Here is a 26,525-nt window from a genome sequence, read left to right on the forward strand (position 1 = left end):
GAAAATATCTATTGATGCTACAAATGTTAGTTCTTCAACAGGTTTGCTCTTGGAGCTTGTTACAGGAATGCTAAGTGTTCAGTAGAATTATTTGTTATCGGTAAAGGGACCAGAAATACATATAAAACATAATGGAACATGCAATGGGAGGGGCTGTCTTGTAGAAACATTTTTCATACACTGGTAATGTAAACAGTTCTTTTGTCTTTATTGTTCTGTATTGCAGATATAAAAGATCTAGACAGATTCAAACCTAAATTATGTAAATATGTTTATCCTTGTTAATATCATGTGTCATTTAGAAGACAGAAACAGAATCAATGCAGAAATATTTAAAATTACATTAAGATCGGGGGCTAAGTGTTCCATGTTAAGCAAAAGAAGAGATATTAATGAAATGGAAATTATCAGAACAGATAAATTAGTTTAAAATAGTCTCAGAAAAAAATATAAAAAAGAATATGAAATGTTAAATTACAATAGAAATAAAATATAGGGTGATAAAATGTGATTCTAAGATATAAGTGGAAATTTAAAGTGCAAGTAAGTGAAGTCATAACCAGTAAGTATTAAGTATAATTCCATCAAAACTCTAAATTATAACTGTAGTAAGTAAGTGGCAGCAGAACTCCTATCAAGAACAAAGAAGAAGGTGAAAAGGTAACAAAATCTTATACAATGGTGAAAATGTCCATGTAATTTTGGAATGGTGTGAGATGAAAAGCTGAAAATAGAACAGGAATAGATAAAAGAAAGTAAATAATGACAAAAAGAAAAGGGACTTGAGAAGAGTCACAACTTCAGTGTAGCATGAAATTGAAACATGGCAAACTGATAATATGAAATTCTGAAAAGGCAAATGACAAAAGGACAAAAGAAAACCTCAAATGGTTAAAAAACAAGGCAAAGATGAAAAGATTTTGGGTGATTCTGAAGAATTAAGTTAACAATGCATTGGGATAAGTTGAAACATACAAATGAGAACCAATGATTGAACTCTACAAAGAAAATGAATAATGAAAGACTTCAGGAAGATTTTTTTTTAATTTTACTTTAAAGCTGAATAAGGTGAGATAAACATCTCGCTCAAAACCTGAAAAGAAACACATGGAAACAAATGCTTGCTTTAATGGGAGGTCAAAGAGCAAGAGAGAAATTGCAGAAATGTTTTTGAAAAGATAAAAGGCCAACAGAAAGCTGAAAGGAACTAGGAAAAAAAAAAAAGGTTACTAAGAGAAGGAACTGCTGAGAAAGGCACCTTTCTCAATTATTTATCGGCTTTCTGAAGTAAGTTGTTACGAGATATTGCTACAAAGGATGCTACTAAATAGGAAACAATACAAGACATGATTACAAAGTATAAGAATTTAAAAAATATGAACCATAAACAAATGCAAAGAGAATCAGATGCCAAAGACAGCAGAATTCTATGTATACAGAAAGCTGAAATATTACTGCCACAACTTGAGACAGAAATTTGGACCAACAAGTCACTATCCCTGCTGCTTGTACTACACACTGGATATTTAAAATAAAAAATAAAATGAATTGCTGGTACCGTTGGGGATGGAACACACTCATCTATTTCACAAAACCCCACACCACCCTTGTATACGTGACTGGACTTTGAACTCCTTTACTGCCGTAAGTGTGAGGTGATACAGAGATCGTAAAATAAAGGAAATTTATATAAACTAAAATGGACAACACTAAAAAAAATTGGGAAACTAAAGACATCAACACAAAAATAGTTTACTTTTATTTGATGAAGTATTCGCCAAAAAAAAAAAAAAAGTCTGACTAAATAAGAGGAGGAAATACACCTGAGAGATAATTATGCAAGAAAAATAGGAGAAAGGCTGAATGAGAAAGCACACCTATCAAACTATGTTAAGATAACAAGTTTCGAATTTGACAAAACTTAACAAAATTGTTGAATTCAAGACTTCTTTCAGAGTAAGCTTAGAGAATATTATGGTCAGTTTGGAAAGTTAACTTTTTAAGATCCTGGAAATCAATCATTAAAAAACTGCCTAAGGAAAGAGCACACATGGTAGGAAATAGAGGAAAAAAAAAAAAAAAACAAAAAAAGAAAAGCAGATCAAAAGAAATGTGATACATTAGTTTGATAACAAGGAAGGCTGATAATAGGTAAGAAGAGGATGGTTTGAAACCACCCCTGAGATGGTGCAGGGCGCTATCTCTAAGTACAAAAGCATCATGCGGAATCACTTTTCCCTTGTCTCTCTGGGCTGTCTAGAGTTTGTCAGTGGGATGAGGTCACCACTTTGACCAAGAAACTGGTAGAAACTGCTAAAAGCCATCTTCGAATTTTAGAAGCCTTGATGAAATCTTTATTACACGAACACAGGATTTGCCTTCCAAAATTTGCCTGAGGAGTGAAGTCAAACCGCATCTCCACAATCATTTGATCAGAGTTATTTTCAATCTCCATCAGGCCATTTTGGCATGATGAACTTAAGACAAGAGTTGGGCCTAGAATCCAAGTGGCTTCACTCTCATTTCAGGCTTGCTCTGCTTTAACTCATACGAAGTCAGGCAACAAATGTGAAGATCACCCCCCTTAAGCCTTAAGTCTAGACAACTCTGTGTATGCGGAAATGAGATTTTCGAGATATAGAACTCCAATACCTTATTTTTAAGGCATTCATTCACTTACACATTGAATCTGATCCTTATAACAACCTTTTGAGAGATGTAGAGAGGGTCTTATCATCCCAGTATCTCCAAAGAGGAAAGAAGTTCAAGAATTCGGACAACTATTCAAGTTAATAAAGTACATGGCAGTACAAATTAAAATCTAGATTTTTTTTCTGGACCTTCCATACACAGTACCCTAAAATTACAGACTGCTAATATTTACTCATTCCTCTCTCTCCATGCAGCATACTGGCTTATTGAAGAAAACATTTAACATCTCAGTCTGAACGATTTGCATCTGTACTATTTTTAAAAGAATATAAAATAGCTAGGTACTTGATTTAAATTTGCATTAGTAAGAATTGCATTGAGGTATCTGAAGTTGAACCATTTTCATTTTCCTGGTCAAGAAAATAGATCTCAGGTAGACCCAATGACCGAACACTGGTGCCCCTGTCCTCTGCACCCAGCTCCAGGTCCTTCCTCTTTGCAGCACCATTTGAGTTCTCACTCACACACTTTACATTTGGTACACATTGCCACGCTCTCGAAAGCAATTTTCTCAGAGCACAAAGGATTTCTTAAAATGTTACAGTATAATCTAACAACTTTACACACTGTTTAAGAAATACAGAAAAGGACAACTTGCTCTCATTTGCTTCTCAAATGTCAAACCCATATACAGTAACACAGTTTTATGGAATGTAGGGTTTTTTTTCCCCCCTTCTTGGCATTAGACATTGCATTACTTTTCTGTGACATAAATTGAAAACAAAATCATATTACCTGACAAATTTTCAGCAATTTGCCAACACTAAATGTTACTGGGTCCATTAGTACTTGTATATTGAGTTTGTTTTATATGTTTTTTTTTTCCTTCCGTATAGCCACTGGTAGAAGAGAAATGCAAAGTGAAAAGAAAAAGTAGTTTAATCAGTTAGCACAGAATGCAGATTTTGATGTAAAAAGAAAGCCTTGCTCCATATTAGTAATTTTGCAAAAGAGGTTCCCAAATTACCTCTCTGGACATTTGGAGGATTTCTAGAGAGCTAAATGTACACAGAAGCTATTTTGGAGGCTTTCCTTAGAGAAGAATTTGATACATACATAAATATATACTTTTTTTCTCATTTGAACACAGGCTTTATCATCATATGTTTGCACTGTATTTAGGGATCATCAAGGACAGTTGTAGGTCAAGGTCTTGTACACCCACACAGAATGGCGGCATCATTAACAGAAACAGTTTAAAATTATATTTGGATTGGCATAGGAGAGGGAACGTGATGTTTAAAGATTCAGATAATGGAGCCTGAAGCTAGAATATAAGGAAATTGGAAAATGTGGGCCACATATTTCCTTTGGGTTCTACATATGGCCTGTAATTGGTTAGGTAAGATGGCAGATGCTCGATGTTCCTTGTCCAAGTGGATGGATGAATAGATGGGCATGTCAAGATATTCAAAATGGGGAATTTCAGTGGGCAGCTGGAGAAAGAAACAACCTAAGGGTTTTTTTCCCTTTGTTATGATGATGCTATGCAGGATTTTTAAGGATGGTCCACTGCAAAATTTACAGTAATCCTCAGATACCATCCTGAGAAGTAGACAAATCAAAGAACTCTGATGGCAATTTTTAGCAGCCATTTTTACTAGGTGTGAGTCAAATTGTCCAACCTTGTATTACTTCCCAAGGCTAAGAACCAGTTCTGGAGAGGTGATGCTAAGTATTTTAATGGAGAAGCTATGAAGAATGTCCTCCACATACAAAACAGATCCTTTGGATATTCTCATTTTTTTTTCCACACAGAAAACATGTTTAAAAAAAAAAATCTTCAGAGAAAAGAGTTTGGGTAGAATCAATGTTAACAGAATCCACAGGTATCTTCCATGACCATATGGTCTTTGGACTGGTAGAGGGCTTATCTGTTCTCTGCTTTTGTGTTTTTTAATACGATTGTAATAGAGGAGAACAAATCTGACTCTACATTGGATCTGTTCCTTTAGTTTTGACCACTGTGCCCTGTTTTCTAGGCTTAGTCTTGCTAGCCCTGCACCTTTTGTAAAAAACAGTGTTGCCTTTAACCTGAAATACATAGGAGAGCCTATTCTCGGGGCTCTGACCTTTAAGGATGTTAGCACTTATGCACTTATGCAGAGATGGCAAGTTGCAAAATAGAGAATAACCTTTGTTTTGCTGGAGATTTACAGGGACACCATGGCCTGACCCACATGGACTGCTGCAAGAACAAAGAATTCCTGCAGTAATAAGTTTGCAACAACTAACCACACCCCCTCCCCTGTTTTTTTTGAATAAAAGGAGCCTCTATTCTGACTGGAGTAGGATGGCTCTCCAAGACATTAGTCTGCCATCCTCTCGGTCTGCCGGCTTTCCAAATAAAGTCACTATTCTTTGCCTCAACACCTCGTCTCCCGATTTATTGGCCTGTTGTGCAGTGAGCAGAGTGAGTTTGGACTCGGTAACACTATGACAATTCCAAAAGCAAGCATCTTCTTTAAATACAAGTGATTATATAAGTCCAAACAAACAAACAAACAAACAAACAAACAGAACATGGGATTTTTAGATGAGATTCTGAATTTTTCAGGAGAAAATGATAACCATGTCTTTATGCAGTTAATCAGGAAATGGGTGAATGAGACAGTACCACGGGTCTATCTAATGCTTCAGGACTAGCTACTCCAACACTGCGGTATTTTAATAATCTAATACAATGCATGACTTACTATTACAGCTGTATATCAGAAATAAACACAATAAATAAACCCTCCCTGGAATAGAATCTGTAAATTAATCTGTAAGCTTGTTGCTACAAAGATTTAAAGTGTGATTTTTAAAATTCCTTTGAACAGTGGCATCTGTATATTTTCTTTTTAAAAAATGTCACATGAAATAAACTGATTAGTTTTTTTTTTTTTCCCCTCTTTGTGCTCAAGAATTTACTTTCTTCACATTAGGGAAATCTTTTGGTTTTCGTCGTCGTTTTCTTCTTCTTCTTCTTTGTAAATTTTAATTTCTACTTCCCAAACTGATCAATGAATCCTAGAGGTAAGAGATGAGAAATCACAGCAAATCTTGAGAAAGTTCTGCCAGATTTGGAGGGAGGGGAAGAAACATGTCCTATTTTTCAGGAGGTGTTCTGTGTGTTTTTTTCCTAAAATTATCATGGACATGGCTAAGTAATTCAGATTAAGGGAGATACACAAACATTAGAGTATTTTAAGTCGCCTTGTTAAGGCCATGGGGTCATACAATATGCTTGAGGGTGAGAGAAAGCTTTCTCTTGAAAAGGAAGGATTCCTCACCATCAATCATCTTGGGAAAACTTTAACTCCAAACTGAAACCAATGAAAAGGTACTGGACCGAAAACAATTGCAGGGGACTAGGCCAGCCATACCAGGGAAGTACATGGAGCCATCCCTGTGGTTGGAGAAAAATTGTAGCCTGTCCTGTGTATCCAAGCCAGCAAGGGAGTCTGGGAGCCAGCAGGCAGAGACCGCATATGTTGTAGTTAAAAGGGCTGAGCATCTACTTTGAGCAAATGAGACAGGAAAGAGTTGTGGGGGCTTCCCAGGAACCTGAGGGCTGAGACCAGGAAGGCTCCTTGAGGATGCTAGCTGTATCCAACGAAGCCAAGCTCTTAGCAACAGAGCCAGTGGCCTAGCAGCAAGGTGAACAGGCCTAGTGGAACACAGTGCATTCAGTCATAGCTAAGATCTGAGGGAGGGAATGCAGGAGGTAAATGGCACGAAGTAGACCAGTGGCAACTCATGCCACAATCACTTGTGGTTATAAAGGGAAATGTGGCTGTACTTCGTAGCTAAAGCCAAAACTCTACAAGACTCCCTAGAGACTCTGAAGCTAGACTTTTATAACCTGTTTGCAAGCCTACTCTATCTTGTTTATTTGCTTAGTTTCTTAGGTCAGCGCTACCCAAAATGTGGTCCTGCAAGCGGGCAGAATCAGCCTCACCTGAGAACCTGTCAGACCTGTAAATAAACCTTCCGGCCCAGCCAGGCACACAGAATCACAGTCTCTGGAGAGTTCGTGTTTTAACAACTTTCCTCAGCTATTCTTATGCATGCTAAAATTTGAGAACTATTGCCTTAGACCTTAGACAGCATATTGTGGTGGTTTAAAGCAAGACCTCTGAAGCCAGACTGCCTGGAATCGAATCCCAGCTCCACTACATATCAGCTGTGTGATTTTGGCCAAGTTACTTAACCTCTCTGTACCTCAGATTACTCACTTGTTAAACAATAGCAGCAGCAGTAATAGTACCTGTCTCAATGTGTCATGAGGGTTGCCCTGAAAGTTATTTTAGAAAGTAAATAAAGTGGTATTTGTGAAGTGCTCAAAACAGAACCTGGCATATAGTAAGCACAATGTAGTAACAAAACACCTACTCAAAGAAGTTAAGTCTCCAATTTCTAAATTACCTTTGCAGCCTGGAGAATTCGTTTGACTCAAGTAGACAATCATTGTTATTTCTACCTATTCTTTGTTATGAGTAAGAAGAACCTAGATACTCAAAAGTAAATAATATTTTCTTCAAATTCCTCTTTACATTAGACAGTAACTGTTCTTTGGCTGTGGTTTTTAGATTTTGAAACTCTGGGGTATAAATATAGATAGACAGATAGCTATTTTATTCAGAAGGCAAAATTCTTTCTATCCCTGTATAGGTTTGGAAGGAAAAAAAAAAAAAAGAGGTTTCATTTGTGAATTGGGCAGGGCATCAGATACCCCTGCAGTGGGGAGGAAAACACGAAAGCCCTGCATTAATGCTGGTATGGCAATATTTAAGAGTGTTCACGTCAAGGGGCCTGTGACTATAGACTGGACTCCTGAGAACCCCCTCCTTTCTATCTACTTCTTTCCCCAAATCCTTCAACTTCCTTTTCCGGATCAGCACTACTTAAAAGTAAGTAGAGAAAAATCTCTTTCTCTCTGCTTTTATATTCTATGTCAAGGCATTCGCCAGCACCTGTGGAATACCTATTGTTACCGGGACTCACAGCTTTAATACAATTATGGATTTCAACCCACTCTTTACAGTTTCCCGGGGAAGTTAAATATGGTTCAAGAATATTAAGTGGCTCTAAAAAATAAGATGAATTGTGGAAAAAAGAATCAGAGTTTCAAAAAACGCACTTCTAAAAATATTTCTGCAAGTGCAACCTTCATTGATTTTTAAGAGCAGTTTTATTTCTTCTCCCAAAATGCTGGGGAAAAAGTCAATTGGTTTTCTCTATTTTACTTTACTTTGCAAAATAATGCTGATTTGAAAAAAAAAAATCATCACAATGGCCTAAATTTCTGTGAAATAATGATGCGGTGTGGCTTCTAGCTAATGGTCCCAGTATATTTGTAAATCAGAAGATTTATTCTGGAAGTTGTTACATAAATATCAGCAGGGTGGATTTCTTTCATTTATTTTGCATAATTACATTCAAAATGGATAGTTCTAGCATTTTAAAACCAATGCAATCGCCTGTAGGAGAATGCCTTTTTATATTCATGGAAACATCAGCATATTGCAAAGACATGTCTTGGTAGGTCAGAATTATTTGGGGTATTTACTTACCATCACAAATGAGAATTAGGGAAAAGAAAACCCTGTCTAGACGGAAAATGAAAATGGCACTGGAGGAATGGAGAGTGTCCTCTAAGTGTCTGACGTTCACGTTTTTACATGTTTACAATGCCCGTTTTTAAAGGAAATAGGAGTCATTCTTAGGAAGATATTTACATAGAACACTTAAAGATGAAAAAGTACAGGCAACTTACTATCCCCCTAAAAATGTTTTTAAAACCTGCTTCCCATTTTCCATCTGACTCTACCTCATCAACCCTCACTCTTAAGACTACAGACCCCACAAGTTCTTATCTTAGCAATCCAATCATATAGTTAATTTTCAGCAACATAAATACTGTCAACCTATATGGGCAAAGATCTATTTTAAGTCAATCAACAATCCTCCCCTCTCCTAAGTGAGGAGGTTCCCCTGAATTTCTCTTGGAAAGTAAAAACCAAGCTTTCAGTGCCTTTCATAAGATTTACAAATATGATCCTATTTCTAAAGGCAAATTCATATGATCCAACACTCCACTTAGCTTCTGTCAATTTTTCTCCCAAAATTTTTCAGAGGACCAGAGACCACAGAATCTAAACTGGAGTCATTTATGAAAAGAAAGTGCAACCTGTCTCCAACAGTTTGATTAATTTTGCCGTAAATAAATGCCAAGTTTCATTTTCCTAGCTTGGGATGATGGTGGTCATCTTTGCCTGGTTGATATCAATATTTTCTCCCTGATTTGCTGATGGCCATACATTTCTAAAGTTGTTCAGATCCCTTCTTGTTTTAAAATGACTTTCAGAATAGTTTGTCTTCATCAACGTGTCCTCTAGTGCGTCCATAACTTTTGGAGAGCTGATTTTTCCATTCTTAGGCTGCAATGTACTTCCCTTCCAAGTTTATCATGCCTGGGCCCCCGTGGCTTCAGGCTTCTTGAATAGAGTACGTAGTGCAGGATGTCTGGGAAACAGTTGAATGTTTTCCTAAGTGCTTATGTCCAAACATACATCTCAGAAAATCGAAGTCAGACTTTTGATAAAAAATTCACCACCAAGTGAAAGTTGATGAAAAAAAAAAGTTTTTAATTATTCCAAGAAAAACACTTACAACAAAACTCCCATAGTCTCACAGTTCAATGAGTTCTTGGTTTCTTCCTAGCCAAGTGCACTGATGTCTGAAATGGTTCCAGAGATGTACACATGCAATAGCTTATTACCATTATAAAACACTAAAATGCAGAAGCCAAAGGAGAGCCTAGGAAAAAAAAATTCAGTGGAGGAATCATTAATTATTACTGAATGTAAATGGATGATTTCATTCTGCATGGTGGGATCAGCTCACCCAAGTCTGCATCTAAAAGCTTCCGTTTAACCAAATTTAGTGCTGTTGATAAATTTCCAGGTATCCCATGATATCTGTATCTTAGATGGTATAAAGTATGTTAAAGTTTTTTTTTTTTCTTAAGCTATCCAAAGGAGAAGGCAAAGATTATTTTACACCACAAATTGTTACCGGAAGCGTGGGCCTGCATGATAATTTCTGGATTGGCTATTTTTTACCATTGATTGAATTATAGGTGGGCCGTTTGCTTTTTTGTACCCTGAATAAATAGCAACAAAAGTATTACAATGATGGCTGAATGCGTGTAACTGATTTTTGCTTCAAAAGTCTACTGTCATCACAAGTTTCTGTTATGCTGATTAGAACATGTATATAAAATTGGGTTTCAGAATATTCCTGCTGGGGATTCAGCTTCAGCAAAATTCTTACCTACTGAAATTTAGACAGAATCCTGAAAGGTCCATGCAGTAAGGAAAACCAGTAACCTGAATATTTTAGGTTACCTTCTACTCAGACAGTCCCAGTATAACAAATTGTTCAAAAGAGGTAAGTTTTAACATAAGACAGTGTAGGTTCCCTGTAGTTTCCATGTTAATTCTCAGGGTTTATGTATCTCAAGTCAGCTTCCAAACAAAAGATCTTTTTGATGACTTCACAATTGGTTTCATGATGAGTAGCACTTGGAAATGCTAAAAAAAATATGGCCTCACAATGTGTGCAGATCAAGCAGAAGAGCTAAAGTTTAATATATCCTCATTAAGAGGATATGATCTATTTACCCACATCTGCCATTACTAGGAAAACTCAATGTTTAAAATGCAGGCTGTCGGTTTATTTCATTCTGTGCCCATAGGAAGCATTATTGCAACATGTCCAATAAATTGCAGCAGCCCTATCTTTCTTAGATTATTATCTGTATTACTCTGAAAGAAAGAGAGCAAATGGGTCTTTTCTCATCTCTCCATTTGTTATTCCCGTGGTTAGCAACAAGAATAACAGATGTAAATAAGGCCATGGTCCCTGGGGGTGCTGGCCACACAATAGGTAAGATAATTTCATCCTAACACTAGTGAAAAAAGACTTCTTGGGTAACAATCCCAGAAGGATCTGTAGCAATATTACAGATCCTTCCTGGCATGTTTGTCCACATTACGGTCAGTGATGTCTTGTTCTTCACACTTAAAATGAAAAGGAATATGGTCTGGATTCTTCTCACGCATCCTAAAAGGCTAGCCTGGAAACTCTGCTTTTATTATGTTACAACTGCTCATTTTGTTCCTACAAGCTTCCTTTCTTGCGAGTTCACAATGTAATTTTATCTAATTCTGACAATTTCCCCCAACACAAATCTGGGAAGGGCTGTATACAGAAATCCACCTACTTATAGGCCAGACCTCTCAAAGTGGAGAGAATTGTTTATAACATTAGCTCTTAGCACAAAACTTGAAGCAGTGGAGTACCAACTATACATTACGGGCACATGAATCTATTTACCAAGGTAAATGTTCTCATCTGGTCTCTTAAGACATTGACATGAAAGATTCGTACATCTATTTGTAATAAACTAATTATATACAATCATGGGTTCATAATGGATAGTGATTATTTAGATTGCCAATTTAGCTGAGTAGTCCTAAATTAGTAATTGACACTGTATCCTTCTATACTTATTAATAATAATAAACAACTAAAAATTACAGTGGATTAGGTGGTACAATTTGATTGTATCTCACGTAAATATTTTCATACCATACTTGCCAAATCCAAGTAGCCAGTGTTATTATTATTATTGTTATTATTATTACTGCATGCATTATAATATAAACCAAGAACAATTATTTGGGGAAGGCAATCTGGCAGTTACAATCAGAAAAAGTTGTGTGCATGTTATGCCTTCTAAAAGTCTAATTCATGGAAATATTCAGTAGAAATATTCACACAATTTTGTAAAATATATGACCAAAGAAGTGTGTCAAAGCATTACCTGTATAAGATAAAAATTAGACATGTGAACGTCATCAATACGAGGACTGGGAAACATATTATGGGCCAACTAGACTATACAGTGCTATGCAGGAATGTGGGGGTGAATGTTTGGAGGTACTCAGACTCTAAAATTTATACACATATATTTTTGTCACCTTAATAATAAGCCATTTATACACACACACGTGTATACATACATATTCATTCATTCAGACATAAATCAAAAACATTAAAACCATAATCAATTTTACCCTAAGTCTTAGCAGTTTAAGTTAATACATTCAAAGTTAAGACATTAATAAAAAATAAAGTATTTTATTAAATTTTTTTTTAATGAAGCTTCTGGCTAACTGTCGTGTAGCCTTTATCTTAATTTTCTGTTATTCTTCATTGAAATACATTCTATTGCCCACCATACTTTCACCTCCCGGAATCAAAAGCCAGTATTGCCATTCTCTCAGTATTCTGCCAGTACCTAGAAGAGCAATGGCAAACCAAAGCAAACACTCCTTGTGTGTAAGCTGAGTGGATCACGAGAAGTCAGAAGACAATTCAGCCAGCTCCAGCAATCAGCATAGCACTGTGTACAACAACACTAAAGTCTTGGCTCGACTCCCAAAATGGGTGCTCCTCTTGGTGAGAAGCAAAAGCTCGTGCAAGTCACCAAATACTGTGCTACCACCGTCCTCTGCAGAGGCCATCAGGACAATGAGCTCTCCTTCTGCGAGGGTACCGTTCCTGACAGAAATGAACAGGGGGATACTCTCTGCCCATCTAGGAGTATGAAACATGAAACTGCATCCTCTTTTGCCATGAGAGTAAACATGCTTAGGTTTTTAAAAATTACCTTTAGAGAATGTTTGCTTCTAGCTAAGACTGAGTAATGAAGACCAAAATTACCCTCCCTTTAAAAACATCCAAAACACAGACAAGATATATGAAACAGTGATTTTCAAGACACCAGGCAATGATGGGCAACACCTCCTGAAAGAAGGGAAGCCTGACGATTACCTAGATTACTGCTTTGAGAAATTTTCCAGACTGCAGCACAGGGAGAGGAAACCAGGCCAGAATGTGAAGAACCACTGAGTTAGGGGGACTGTGCTGAGAGTGAGAGGAAGACAAAGGAAGGCAGAGGCTGCAAGTCACAGTACTATAGAGTAGAGAGCTACACAGAGAGAAAATTCCGTAACTCTGTAGCAGGCACCCCCTAAATATTCGGCAGGTGATGATCAATGTGCGCGTGCAAGGAAACCAATGGTGGCCAGAAAATGAACAGCCTAAAAGGATCAGAGGAAACAATACCCAGTGCTCAGGCAGGGACAGCAAAGTACCTCTTCCCAAGACACAAACTGGAAAAACCTCAAAATTCACAAAGAATTAGGTCAAATACCCAGAGGAGTTTGCTTCTACAGTGGAGAATAATTAGCTCTAGGCTAACAAGGATAAAGCCTTGCTAGTCTGCTTGACAAATCTAAAAAACAAGACCTGGAAGGATCATGCTGTTTTTGGGGAACTCGGCTACATCTCAGAACAAACTTAGAAATATGCATAGGAATACAAAAGTACCCAGCACTAAACATGGTAAAATTCAAAATGTTTGAAAAAAAGCAGAAAATATGAGCCATCATGAGAAGAAAAAAATCAATCAACTGAAACTGATGTAGAACTTACATAGATGTTAACATTAGCAGATGAGGAATATAATGTTATTGTACACTCTACATCCAAGAAATTAACTAGAGATGTGAAAGATATAAAAATAGACCTACATCAAAATTCTAGAGCAGAAAATAACAATGTCTAAGATCAATCGTACACTGGATGGTACTGACAGCAAACGGGATAATAGAGAAAAAAATGATTAGTGAACTTTAAAGCAGAGAGCAATGAGGCTATGTAAAACTATACAGAGTAAAAATAATTTTAAAAGTGAACTAAAAATCTGTGAGTTGTAAAACAACCTTAAGTAGACTAATATACATGTGATCTGTGTCCAAGAAACGGAAAAGGGAAGACAAATAGTTGAATAAAAAATTACCAAAATGTCCAAATTTGATAAAAACTATGACCCCACAAACTCAAGACACTCAACAAGCTCCAAGTACAAAAAATGAAGGAATTACATCAAGGTAAGTCATAATAAAATAAAATAAAATTAAAATAAAATAAAATAAAATAAAATAAAATAAAATAAAATAAAATAAAATAAAATAAAATTAATATAAAATATTCAACGTCCAGTGATAAAGAGAACTCTTAAAATCAGCAAAGAACACACACACACACTCACCCCCCCCACAGTAGAGGAACAAAGAGGACAGAAGATTTCTTGTTGGAAACAAAGCAAGCAAGAAAACAGTGGGACGATATTAAAGTACTCAAAAACAAATGTCAACCTATAATTCTATACCCAGCAAATACACCACGACAAAGATGAAATGAAGTCTTTTACACATGCTAATACTGAAATAACCCACCACCAGCAGACCCGCACTACAAGAGAAATGTCAAAAAATAAATAAAAGGAAACAAAACTAGATGAAAATATGGATCCATGTAGAGGAATGAAGAACATTTGAAATTCCCTGTGCAATAAGCTTCACAATTCTTTTACAAATGAGGAAACTGAGGTTTACTGAGATTCAGTGATCACCAGTAAATAACTGTGTCACTACTAGAATTCACACAGCGTTTCCCAGATATATGGGTGGGTCAATGGCTTATGCTAAGCATGTTTCCATCTGACCTCCTTTTAGAAATCAACATTGGGGAATTGCTTTCTCTGCTGTCATCCTTTGAAACAATCATTTCTGGGAGCCAACTTCAGTATTTGAGACGATTCAGGATTCATGTAGTTATTTATCCTTTTATGAATTAATTCCTTCATTTTTGGAGATTTGCCCAATTAATAACTATTTGAATCACTTATTTATCTCTGAGCATCTTCATAAGGAATTGTACAATTTCTCCCATAAATGCAAAGCTTTTTTTTGTAACCCCCTCATGTGTAAGCACAGTGTGAAATACATGTATGATAGTCATCGAATATATCTGATCTTCTCTATTAGACTCCACTCTTTGAAGGCAGCACAGTGTGTGTTTATCTCTTGATTCCTAGGGCAATGCCTGGAACAAAGCAACACTCCATAAATATTCACTGACCAAATCAATACATTAAATGAAATTAGTAGAATGTAACTGCTAGAAAAATAGTTATCTACCCTTCTTGATAGAGTCAATAGTTAATATGATGAATGCTCAAGAGTTGTCTTAATTCTTCCTCAATTCATGTCTTCCCTCCTGCCTTCCTTTCTGTTTCTCATCTTTCCTTTTCTGAATTTGGAAAAAAAAAAAAGCTTTCTCAACTCTTTTTATCTGAGCCTTGGGCAGTAAAATATTCTTTTGCTCTGTTGGTTGAACAGGAAATGTGCTAGTCAACTGACCTGAGTATTGCAATTCACTTGAGGGTTTAACTGTAAGAGTAAATTAATCAACTCTTCTTTGAAATTGCCATATATGTATATATATATATATATATATATACAAAAAACACTTGAGTCTTAGATTATTTTAATTTAAATTAAAGTACAGGTGAGTTTAATAACTTTATGGTAGAACTACTGATGTTTTTAAAATTTTTCCAAGCCCCTTGTGAGTAGGGTTATGCTCTCTTAAAGGGGCCATGTGAAAAGTAAATAATGAAAGGACATAAGGACAAGTTACTTTTCATTTTGGTTTTAATATTAGTCTAAAACATTCCCTTAGCAGAGCTTCTTAACAATTTCGAAAAAGGAAACAGGTCATCACTACACCAGTTTTTCCAATATGTAGAGTATAGACTATCAGCAATAGAATAACTGAAGATACTTCTTAAAATGTAGAAGCCAGTGTTTTGTTTTGTTTTTTTTTCCTTTCCCCATCTCTTTCTGCTGCCAACTACAATCAAAGTCTCTATGGTTGGAGACTGAGAATGTGTTTTTAGTCAAGTTCCTTGAGGGCTTTTTACATGTTGCAAGAGACTCTGGAACCCATGAATAGCTACCTAATCCTCATGTAAAGGTGCGGATTCCTCTCATTGTAAGCAACAGAAACCCAGCACCTACTGGCTCATCTAACTGAAAAAATTCAGTTCGGAGTTCAGGCTGTGGCTGCTGCAGGATGGCGGGGGGGGGGGGGGGGGGGTCTCAAACAGATCCTGGTTTCTGCCTGCCTGTCTCAGCTCTCCTGGTGTTGAACTTGCTCTTTTTTCAGTCCAGCTCTTGCCCTGTGGTGTCAAGCTGGATGAACTGTCTCAAGATTTACCACATTCTTACTAAGAGGAGTGGTTAAAAAAAAAAATCCACATGCTCATTTACTCTCATTGGCTCTAAAGCAGTCAAAGGACTTAGTGGGGTTTGATGCTCTACAAGGCCAAGCCTGAGTCCCCTGCCTAGCCCAGCGGGGAGAGAGAAATTTATTTTTTTTTCTGTCCCTCTCTACATATATACATATGCATATATACACATATGCATATACACACATATATACACACACACACATATATATACACATATATGTACATATATACTGTATTATAGATATACTTTTTTGTCTATGTGTATATACACACACAAAGACAAAGAGAGACTGCAGATTCCTAGGACAATAAATGTATAGAGCTCCATGCTAAACTTGTCCCCTAGAGTAACGACTGAGTCCACATTTCTTACCATTACTCTTTAGGAGGTCACCTACAATTGCCGTATTAACTTGGGAATTAGTTTGAGGCTGTGGAGCAATGCCAGTGTTCCAATTTGAACCTCAGACCTCTTCTTCTAGAGGAAAATAAGTTAATCTGAATATAGACTATTTGGAAGATTTCACCGAACCCTGGAATTAAAAAAATATATATATATATAATATATATATATATATATATGTGTGTGTGTGTGTGTGTGTGTATGTATGTATGTATGTGTGTGTGTGTGTGTGTATGAAAAGGGAGCTAAGGAAAAAAATCGATTATCCAAAAAGAATTAGAAAAAAAACTGAAAATAGAAATCTAATGTACTGATGACGAGGAGATGCATTCTCATCATAATTTCTTCTTCACAATCTAATTACAATTCCCAACTGTTCTCCCTGCCAATATCAATACAGTGCTTTCTTTGAAACTGAAAAATTATTTTGTAAACTGAGCCAAAGCAATAATAGACCATTTTCAGAAAGGAGAACCGTGGAATTAGTTTACCTAATCTCAGTTGTTCCAGTTACCAGATCATTTTGGTTTCTTTAGCTGGCCTCCAAGAGACCTCGGATCTAAGCTTCCTTTGTGATGATTTTGGGGCTGCTATCCTTTTGAAATGTATGTCCGCCTTTTCTCGTTTAAGAAAGATACACTTTGCCAATGATATTTCACTTGTTCAAACTGTATTCAGTGAGCAATTTAGAGCATTAAATTGAAAAAACAGGCAAAACAGAAAGATAATGAGGCTAATTTTAATAGCTCATGTATGTTATCAAGTTTACATTTTTGAATTATGTGAATGAATAACAAACAATCTATCATTGGCATGGGTTTATTCTCCACAGAGATCCTTATTCTGAGGATCTCTGGAAATTCTGGGCTTCCATTAACTTAAATCTATGCCACTTTCATGTAAGATACAATTGGCCTGTATCTTCAGAGCCTAGAAATGAGTACAGCCTAGAATCCTATCCTTAGGGAGTTGAGGTTGGCTGATGCGACAGGTAAGAAACCACACAGTGTAATACGGCACATGATAAAGGTAGGTATAAGGTGCTGCAGAAGCGTGGTGTTAGGACTACGTTCTGATAGGGCTCAGGAACTGCTAAGAGACCTCCTCTTCATAGGAACAAAGAAGCAAACTAGAGATTAAATTATTTTGACAGAGAAAAAGGCATTTAACTCAAGGAGAACAGCATGTGCAAAGGCCCAGAGGGAAGAGAAGCCATGGTTCATCCAGGAACACGTAAAATGTCTCCCTGTGTTTGGAGCCCATAGTTCTTAATGTCACAGGAGAAGGTAAGCGGTGGCCAAATTACACACGACCTTGATCATCATGCTGGATTTTCTCGATGCGAAGACAGGGAGCCACAAGGAATTTCACGGAGATGAATGCCAACATTGCTGAGCATTTACCATGTATGACGCATTGTTTTAAGTGTTATTTAATAACCTTACAACTCTACTCCAAGGAAAACTCAGACACAAAGACTAATTTGTATTGTCTCATGATTCTTAGCCAGAAAGGGCTGTGCCTGATACTTTGACCCATTCTATGCCTCCAGGAGAATGAAACCACATTGTTCCATTATAGGGATGACTGTATTTTAGGTAGAAATATTATTATGGTGGATTGGGAAGAATGAACTGAGGAGGAGGCAAGACCAAAGACAAAAACAGTCCAAGAACAGAGAGACTGGAGATCATAAAGAATTAAACAGAGGGAGCTGCTTGTGGTGAGTGAAGAACAGAACAAGTAAATTCTATAAACATAGAAGCAAGGAAATTTGGGAGAAGGAAGACTCTACAATGACTTCCACGGTTGTATTTTCACCAATCAGGAAGGAAAGTCCATGAGATGTAGGCATCCCATTTAGAAAAAGGAAAGTTCAGAAAACACAGAAAGAGAAGCAGTGTTTCAGAGGGGAAAGCTTATGAGTTCAATTTTGGGGGGAAAAAAATGAATTTCAATCATGTGTGGCTATCCAGGAAGTTAGGCTAGCAACATGTTTTTAATGACGGCTTCAACTTCTCACTAAGTGATTGCTTCTCACACCGAAGAATGAGTGAGAATCTTTCTTTCATCTGTTCTCTTTCCAATTCAAGTTGTAACCAAAATCAATCTATTATGACCCCTACTTAAATTCCCACACCTGCGCTTCTCTCAACTTGGCTTATCACAAAGAGAGAGATCTTCTCACTTCTGCTCTTGAAGGAAGCATGAATCATACTCAGTGGTGAAAACACAGCATTGGGAGTCTTAAAAATGCTAGGTACCGCATCTCTCTCACATCTGTAATTCAGTGACCTGCTCTCACTTGAAAAATATTTATAAATACAAGAAGACTTCCTCTCAGTCCTTTTAGTCTGCGACTTCAGTTTATTTATTTAAAGAGGTTTTATGGAATACTTAGTACATTTCAAAACCCAGGTAACAGCAATACAGAAGTTTCTTTTGTAATTTTGGCTCCTTAAGAAAAAAAACATTTTAATTATTTTCTCAACATTAAAGGAAGGAATTGTCATTAATTTATCTTCAGCCTCAACAAATCTCTGAGGTTTCTTTGGAACTCTTGGTGGCAGTTACTGTTTTCTTTGCTACAATACCTGTCCTTACGCAGTTCTTTTTCGGTATATTCCTAAGTCACAAATATGATCAGTATTTCTCTATAACTGAGCAGTCTTTGATGATGCCATATTAATATTAAATAAAAGTTCAAAATTCTTAAGTATGTCACGAGAATCCTTCATCGGTTGGTCCCCTATCCCTCTCTATTTCTACTTTCAGTTACTCTCCCAAACAAACCACATCTTGCTCTCTCAGACTCACCACCCTCTCCCTCATGCCTTGGCTTCTGCTGAAATTACTTCCTCTGTTGGAATTTCCTGCTCTGGCAACACACCAACACTTACCCCATTGGTATTTCATACTTAGTCAACAAAGTCCAATTTAAATATTGACACTTCCTCTCTTAAGCCTTCCTTCAATTCCTATAGCAGAATTAACTGCTCTTGCTTCTATGCCAATTTCACTTTGTATATATCTCTATGATACTTCTCACATTTTACTATAACTTAAGTTTTCCCAAACTGGGAAACTTGTATTCTTGGAATGCATCTTGGAATTTTTTGAAAATGTTAAAATTTGTGTTTTCATTCCTTTAACAATCTAAAACAACGTGTGTGTGTGTGTGTGTGTGTGTGTATACATAAATACATACATACATAAGCATTTTTAAATCATCGGGTTGAGCATTTATAACTAAGTACTGTGGTACTCCTTAAATGCCAAAGTTTGCATTTGATTTTTAATCGTGTTCAAGATATCATACTATTTTTATTGTTGTGCTAACAAGAAAAAGAACATGAGGCAGGCAATGTAGAAATGAAGCAATGTAGAAATGATTTCTCCCACGTGAAGGCTTAATAAATGGATTTACATTGCCATCCACAGAAGAATTCACATATTTAAAGGAAACAAAGGTAACAGGAGTAGAGTGTCATTTATAATTTTTGTTTGCCTTATAATTGTTCAAAAGTGAAATGCTATTTGTTCATTTAGGTTTTACTTCTGTACATATTGGATTAACCTTATAACAAAATTAATTTATGTCATACTTTTTCTTTTTCATTGTAATTTAAAATGGATTTTACATTACTCAAGACTGAGAAATAATACTATAGTTTTTTTTTGTGGTTTTCTTTTCCACTATTTTGGGAAAAGTGATACGAATAAGAGAACTCCTTGTGCTTATCAAAGTATTCTATACATAGGACAATCCCAGGGATAAAGATTCAATAGCTTATTGTAACACATTGTTTTTAAATTATGGTAAAACCATATAACATAAAATTTATCATCTTAACCATCTGTAGGTATAAAGTTGAATAGTGTCAGACATTCACGTTGCTGTGAAACAGATCTCCGTAACTTTTTCATCTTGCAAAACTGAAACCCTAAACCCATAGAACAATAACTCCCCACTTCTCCCTCCCCTCAGTCCCTAGGAATCATCACTTTGCTTTCTATTCCTATGAAGATGATCACTTCAGACACCTCATGTAAGTAGAATCATACAATATTTGTCCTTCTGTGCCTGTAGCATTTCACTTAGCAAAATGTCCTCAAGATCCACCCACGCTGTAGCATAAGACAGGATTTCTTTCTTTTTAAGGCTGAAGAGTATTCCATCCTGTGGATATGTCCCACGTTGTCTATCCATTCAACCATGGTAGACATCTGAGTTGTTTCCACCTCTTGCTTACTATGAATAATACTAGTATGAATATGAGTGTGCAAATATCTTTTCAAGATCCTGCTTTCAATTCTTAATACAAACATTTTTTGTTAAGAGGTAAGTAAAAAAACACCTCCATTTGCTGAGGGCCATTCTTTAGATGTTCCAGGTACTCTGATTTTTGCAGGCACTACTGGGTATCAAATTGAAAATATTAACATGCACCCATGTTTGACATTAAAATGGTTTGAAATTGGTGAAGACTTATTTTTTATAATTTTATTGGGGAAATTATTTGGCTATATGTCACTAACTTAATTTATGATCCGCAGTGATTCCTCAACAGTCATTACTCATACCCAGGAATTCTTATAAAACAAGGCCACTTAACTTGCAAATTATTTTTAAATGTTATGAAATTTTGATGATATTGAACAATTTTTTTTATTATTATCTTTGTTTTAATTGAAGGCAGCTGACCTACAATATTTTTTATTGAAGTATAGTCAGTTTACAGTGTGTCAATTTCTGATGTATATAGCATTATGTTTCAGTTGTATATATACATACATATATTCATTTTCATTATAGGTCATCACAAGATATTGAATATAGTTCCCTATGCTATACAGGAGAAACATACTGCTTACCTATTTTTATATAGTAGTTAATATTTGCAAACCTCAAACTCCTAATTTATGTTTTCAAACCACCTTTCCCCCCGGTAACCAGAAGTTTACTATGTAACTTAAAATACTAGTTTCAGGTATACAACATAGTGATTCAATATTTTTATAGATTCATTCAATACAAAATTATAATACTGACTACTTCTCCATGCTGTACATTAAATACCTGTAATTAATTTATTTTGTAACTAATAATTTACCTCTATTAAACTTAATAATCTTATGGACACTGAATTAAACATGCATTATTTCAAATTCAAGTTTTTGGTTTTTTTCCCCATATTTGAGACAATACTTTTTTCTTTTTTCATGTCACATTTTTAAGTCCCTTAATAAGGTCATAAGCCATAAGCGCCCAGTACTTAATGGATAAAGCACACCTGAAGACCAAATAGTCCACCTCTGAAACTATGTAAGAACTAAGCCTCGAGGTTTTAATATGGGATATGAGAAAATAAATGGCTTTAGAGGTGGTCCTTTCTGAATGCTGTGTGTCTGGAATGTTACCCTGAGTAGCAGAAGTATTTTAAAGTCAAAATATATGCGAGGGTCAAGAAAATGAATGGAGAAACTGCTTTATTAAATTGAAACCATTCATCAAGTTAGGGAATTAGAGTGCCAAAAAGAAAAGGTAGGAGTCTCCATGGGGCCTAAAAACTTCAAGAAAGCCATTGCATTTTCGGGTAGTTTCACAGACATCTGTATGCCAAGATTTCATAAGGATCCCTCCTGCCCTTAATTCTTCTTCCCTCCAAACCCCAAACTTCACAGCTCATTCCTCAGTGACAGAGGAGGGAGTCTTAATTTCAAAACAAGAGAAAACCAGAAATATTTCTCGATGGAATTTCAATTAAATATCTGTCTTTAGAAGGCATTTAACTTCTGAAACACCCTGACTCATGTAGATACTTGTTTAAAGGTGTCCTGAAAACATGACCTGATCTTCGTATCCTAAAAGAATGGGGGTCCGGTAATTAGCGCTGTAACTGCTGCTTGTGACTGCTCTCAGCAGATAACCGTGAGGCTTGTGTGTGTACTAAACTCACTTTCACTGGGAGTCCTTTAAAAACATACAGCAAGCAATCACACAGAAATATTAATTTGCACTCAAACGCTTGATGCCACAAGACACTCCAATTATCTCTCTCTGTTTAAGCCAGAAGACTTTTCCAGGCTTTAAACTAGTCTCTGAAGAGATTTAATTCAATATTACTTACCCCAAAGCAGCCAGCATACTTTTTTTGACCTTCAGGTCAATGAGAGCGACCCAACTGAGACCCAATCAAATCTGAATATGTACCCCGCCTCAAGAACTATTCACAAGGTTAATTGTATCCTGCTTCTATTTGCTGAATAAGGAATCAATTAAAGGGAATAGCAGAAGAAGGCATAAATGGCTTCATGAACTACACAGAAGCGAGCCATGTAGAGAAACAGGCTCCCCTCTGCTTCAGCTCCTCCTAGATCCCTAAACAGAAGGAGACAAAACAAGGACAGAAGCATCCTCACGCTTCCTATCATCAGTGTAGTCAATACCTTATTTCACTCTTGCATCAGCATCACACTGTGTTATTTGAGAACCACAGAGGTCAGATACCTAAAAATCTTCCGTTACTGGTCCTATGGCAAAGTTCGTTGGACTGGAATGCTATCACGATGCGTTAAGTCACGGATCTGTAAGGGAACAACACTAATAAGTTTGCCTGTAACCAGCTGGTGAGGGGGTGGGAAGGGAAGGTTGGAGTGAATGTGCTGCTGTGTGTTAACTTTCAAGGTTTATGTGTGGGCACTGGAAAAATATGTATCAAAAGAGCACAATGTATAAAGAAAGATAATAGGAAAAGGAAAAAATGCTTTCTATAGGAAATACAAAAAAGGGCCAGAGTACCTCAGTCCTTAACATTCCGCTCAGTTATATAATAGGCTCACAAGGAAACAGGGAAAACAGCCTTTAGAACCTGAGAACAGTAACAGCCATCTGAGGGCTTACTACGGCCAAGTGTTATGCTAAGAGCTGTAGAAGCCTCTTGTCATTCCTCGCCACAATCCGTGAGATCTTACCTTCCTCACTCAGGGTCACGAAGCAAAGAGCTTGAAGCTGAAACGTTGTGGCCAACTCTGTGTAATAGGGAAGAACACAGCTGACTCCACGTTAGATCCGTTCCTTTGGCTCTAACCCTGCGCTCGATTTCCTGTGCTTAGTCATTCTGGTTCTGCACCTTTTGTAAAAGAACGTTGCCTAGAGCCTGAAATATACAGGAGAGCCCATTCTCAGGGCTCTGGCCTTTAAGAGTATAGCACTTTCCCATTCATATAAAGATAAAAAGTTGCAGAACAGAAAATAGCATTTGTCTGGTTGGAGGCTGACAGGAACACCATGACCTGACCCATGTGGACAGCTGTAAGGATAAAGGATTCCGACAGCAAGAAGTTGGCAACAACCAACACCACCTTGCCCTTTGGTTGCAACAACCAACAACACCTATACCTTTTTGGTATAAAAGGAGCCTAAATTCTGACTTAGGGAAGATGGTTCTCCAGGACATTAGTCAGCCATCTTCTTAGGCTGCCCGCTTTCTGAACAAAGTTGCTGTTCCTTGCCCCAACACCTTATCCCCCGATTTACTGGCCTGTTGTGTGGCAAGCGGAATGAGTTTGGACTCAGCAACATCTTGATATTTAACTTTACCTTCTATCCAACTATTACCAAAGATAAGACATGCAGTCACAACAGTCCACGGTACAAACAGTGAGTATGAACGCTTATAATAATGTGGTAACTGGAGTGGAACCACAATTAAGGAGGCTTCAGTGGAGAGTGAGTGGTGGCACTTTAGAAACAGAAGCCCCAGTGAGCCAGAGCCAACAGTTAAGGCCTTAGTCAACTGCAGGCCTCCCCCAGCTTACAGTCAGAGCCAAGTTCCTCTAGGCGGCTGATCCGTGTTAATTATCCAGAGTCCCCAGTATTAGCAGTTCCTTGGCCTACTCTGGACAAAGCAAACGTGACATTTAACTAAGTTGCCTGGGAAGGGATGAGGCTGGAGACTTTTGGCATAAATCCTGCATATGGCTAAAATAAATGAAGTGAAATTCTGACTTGCCTCTCTAAAATGTACCAATAATGGCATTTTAAGGTCAGAAATCATGGTCACTCATTCTATAATGAAGGCCTCCCTTCCCCTTTGTTTTTCAATCAATCCATTTATCCTCTCAATCGTTAATACTTTATGGAGCTGAGCTCTGTACTGAGGCCCTAAACTTGAGTGTGACTTGTGTGTGTGAGTGTGTGTAGGCAGAATACTGATAAATCCAAGCTTGTTAGTTGTAAACCTCCTGGTAGTCTTCTAATTCTTAAACCACATCAAGAATTCTCCCTAAACTCTTTGTTCTTCCTTAGGTTAGATACCTAGTTCCTTCTGAAAGTGTAAATGCCATGTTCAACCCAATCCTTGCTTTGGAAAGACAGAGCTGTTATTCCAACAGCAGGCTCTCCCCTCCTCCCTACGCACTTTCCCTCCCCTGATCCCATTGTGTTTGGACTACAGGAGGCCAGAGCATCTGATCTTGGGTTCTGGGCACCTCTGATGTAGTCTGCCTCACAGTAGGCTCAGGTGCTTCTCCCATTCAGCAGGTACTACTCCCAGGGATATGAAGCCAAGACAGGATCAACATTTGAATCAGGATTGGCTATCAGTGGAACCCAGCCATTTACCAGGTTTCATGAGGGAGCCTGGCTTTTCTGAACAACTCTTCCCTCGGAAAAGCATGACTAACACACTGAAGGGGAGCAACAAAGATGGATGGCGCAGGCTACACTTGTTAAATCACAGTGGTGTGCTGTGATCAATAACTGTAACGGGAAGAGAGAAGCCAAAAGGTGCAGCATTTGTGGGATAGACACAGGAGCGGGAACCCGTATGTCTGTCATTAATATACCGACTCTTGAACTCCAAGTAACCAACGAAAACTACGGCACTTCCCTGGCGGCCAAACTTGACTCTTCTAGGCTTTTTGCCTTCTTAAGTCTCCCAGGTAAGACCTAACGAATTCTGTGAGAGAAATCACTATGTTCTCTGAAATTGTTTCAAGTGAAAACGCAGGTTAAATTTATTGAAGGAATTAGTCTAGTAAGGACTCCTTGAATGTAATGTACGCCCACACTGTGTGGGGTTTTGTGCATCTTTTGATGCTGTAGTGCAAGGTCAGCAAGGGTGAGAGGATGCTCACCGCTCTGGGTCCCACAGAAACCTTTCACCGTGCTCGCTCTCCCCAGGACAGGTGCCCTTGTCATCACAGAGTTGTTTTAGCCGAGCACTGATTATACACAACTGTGTGTGGGGCCAGGCAGGAAGTTCACGACCTGTACCTTCTTGAGCCTGATTACTAGGCTCCTCCAAAAAGTCCCTCATTTGCTGTCTCTTCTGTGAAATATGTGTTCCCAGGAAGTAGTTAGCCGCAAGCAACTGTAATTAATGGATTCTCTGAAGGACTTTCCTGGAAGCTGGCCGCCTGCTGAGGGGAGTGACTTTCCCAAAGGGAACTAGGCTAAGCCTGAACCTGGCTTCCAAGTTCCTTATTGCACCCTTAAGCATGCCTGAACTAAAACGAGTCCCAGACACCTGGGCAGAGAGCACAGCGCTGCTTCATTCCGTAAGTGATGGAGCATAACTCAGAGTCCATGCCACAGGCTCAGCCTGATCCCCGTCAAGCACTCTCCTATCTCTTGACAAACTTGACAAAGCAGGCATTTCTGACTGTTCATGGATTTCTCTTCTGCTGGGTGACCCTAAACCATGGGAACAACTTTGTATTTTACTCTAAGTGAAATACAATCATCACTAGAGGGTTTTTTTTTCTTCCCCCAGAGAAGCAACAGAATCTGACTTCAGTTTTTAATACAATCACCGCGCTTCCTAGACTGGGGGAGGCGGGGATCTCTCTCCATTTCTCCTACTAGAATCCTAACTGGAACGAACATCATCTAATGCTTGGACCACTCCACCCTTCTACTTCTTTCTTTTTCAATAGCCATAGTGATTCTTCCCCGCCAGCATTTTATTATGAAAATTCTCAAACATACAGAAATAGTGAAACAACTGTACTGTAAAAACCTAAATAACCACCACTTAGATCTTACAATCAATATTTATATTGATTTCGAGTATCTATAAGTTAGAACAATCACACCATTCCCTAAAGGAGCAAGTTCTTATCGTACGCAGGATAACATCCAAATTCTTTGCCACAGTCTACCAGGCTCAAGTTGATCTGACTTCTAGC

The sequence above is a fragment of the Camelus bactrianus genome, chromosome 22 (assembly GCF_048773025.1).
Source record: "Camelus bactrianus isolate YW-2024 breed Bactrian camel chromosome 22, ASM4877302v1, whole genome shotgun sequence".
NCBI lineage: Eukaryota > Metazoa > Chordata > Mammalia > Artiodactyla > Camelidae > Camelus > Camelus bactrianus.